The sequence below is a fragment of the Rhagoletis zephyria genome, unplaced genomic scaffold (assembly GCF_001687245.7).
Source record: "Rhagoletis zephyria isolate East Lansing unplaced genomic scaffold, Rhagoletis_zephyria_1.1 Rzeph_scaffold_00066, whole genome shotgun sequence".
Classification (NCBI taxonomy): Eukaryota; Metazoa; Arthropoda; class Insecta; order Diptera; family Tephritidae; genus Rhagoletis; species Rhagoletis zephyria.
Genome location: NW_016157150.1, coordinates 63,224 through 65,672, shown reverse-complemented (window position 1 = coordinate 65,672; position 2,449 = coordinate 63,224).

Genomic DNA, 2,449 nt, shown 5'->3' with positions numbered 1-2,449 from the left:
ATATTAAAATATATATAGCATATAAATGAGGCATTCTTTTTCATATCGGACACCAAATTTTGTGTTAGAATTTCGATTGGCTTTACATTTTTTTTTTCTTCGGATATATGTATGTAGGATCTGGCAGAATTTGGATTTTTTCGTTATTCCGCCTAATCAAGTACTTTTTCAAATTGTTATATCTCGGGTTCTGCTCATCGTACATACTTCATCTTAACGCCATTTTAAAGTTAAATAAACAGGTTTAACATTTGGATATATATGATGGTCATGAAGACCAGTAAATTTGGGATTTAAAATTACACCATCGTTATCCTTGTTTAATTCTCACACTCTCACAAAATAAACCATCTCATCATAAAGAAAAATATTTTAAAAATTGTTCCTGAAAAACGTCCATTTTTTTAATATGAACGCTTTTACTCTCTAGAAAATAATTTATGCAACCTCACATACGCGGTTTTGCATTTTGTTGATACGCGGTTTTGTACTTTAAACGACGATATGTATATACTGTATACAAGTGTAAAGATGATCTCTAATTTTTTCCTTTTTGTAAAAATTACTGCGACTGCAATGTGAATGAATTTTAGTCCCATAGTTTTTAGTTTTTTCTGTTTGTAATTAGCTTTTTAAACTGTTATAAAATAAAGACATTTATATTTCTTTGGTTAAAAACACAAATTAATTTTTATTTCCAGTATCCGGACTAAAGTAAGACTACAAAACTAGTTTGTAAGCATATTTAAATTAAGGTAATAATCTCCCGAAATATCCCAGGATCCCGGGATTACCACTTTCAGTTCCCGAAATCCCGGGATTCACAAAATGGTCCGGGGTTGGATGCCTTACAACATACCAAACGGCCGAAAATTTAAAAAATCGGGCAATAACCACGCCCACATACCATATAGGGGTATTTTAGAGAAATACGAAATCTTCGATAAATCGGTAAATGCTGAAGCTAATTTATTCAAAATTAATGTTTGCAATAATTCTTTAACAAAAAATACGCTTTGGAAAATTGGCGTGGCACCGCCCACTTATGATCACATATATGTATATCGGTAACCGTTCTACCAATTTATGCCAAATTCAGTACGATTATTGTGCTTGCCACATTAAGGCAAAACGTTGAAAATGATTGAAATCTGACTATAATACGCCCACCTTTCATATAACGGTAAATTTCAGACATGTTTGAAGCTTCGATATTCGGAAATTTAAGGACGCTAATTTACTCAAAATTTAAACTAACAACAATCCCTTGGAAAGAAGTAACATTATTATGGAATTTTGGAAAATGGGTGTGGTACCGCCCACAAATAACTATATACGTTTACCTCATTATGTCTAACTGAACGTTCTATCGAAGATTTTTGAAATAGAGGTAAAATACCCCTGCTTACCATATAGCGGTAGTTTTCGGTAAGGTGAAAAAACTATATTTAAAACTTGCGCCAGGTATTTAGTGGTCGGTTCCGCCCGAACTTAGCCTTTTTACCTGTTTTGAAATGATATTAAAAGAAATGTAGGCAGTTTGCCAAAGCTCAGTTAATAATAATAATAACAATAGATTGGCGCTTACACATATGTTAGTGTTTGGCCGAGCTTCTCCTCCGATTTGTGGCGTGCGCCTTGATGTCACACAAAGCGGAGGAACCTACAGTTTTACGCCGACTCCGAACGGCGATTGTATTTTTATGAGAAGCTGTTTTTCATGGCAGAAATACACTCGGAGGTTTGCCATTGCCTGCCGAGGGACGACCGCTGTTAAGAAAAAACCTTTTTTCTATATTTTTGCGATGCTGCTTTCACCAGGCTTTGAACCCAGGTGCTGCGGAGTGGAAGCGAGCACTACTTACCACTACACCACAGCGGCAAAAACTCAGTTACATTTTATCAAAATTGGCACACTTTTTCAACCCAGCCTTACAGCGTGACACTGTGCGGCAAATAAACGTATTCTTTGTTTGCCGTTGCAGTTAAAGCTCTGCAGTGTAGTACATACATACCTACAAAAACTCTGGGCTTAAGCCCTGTTAGCTGCCCGCTGCAAACCACGCTCACGGCGCACAGTGGGGCAAAGAAGGTTGCTGTGGACAAATCAATTTTGAGAGCCCAAATATGAACCGATTTCAAGTTTCTTGTTTTTTTTTTAAATAAAAGGTAATGAAATTTCTCGTCGATCTATCCGTGGCGCTTTTTTAAAAAAGTCTGGTTTTTTATTTATTTATGTCCAAAAATTAAAGAAAACAAAATTTTACGTTTGAATACCTCCACTTTTTTTTAAATATATGAAACTAATTTCAAATATGTGCAATTATTTAAAAAATTATTCATAAACATTTTTCCATAGGATAGATTTAATAAAAAAATTTATTTCATTTGTTATCAATCTATATATATAACAAGTAAGAAAGTCTAAGTTCGGGCGGAGCCGAACATT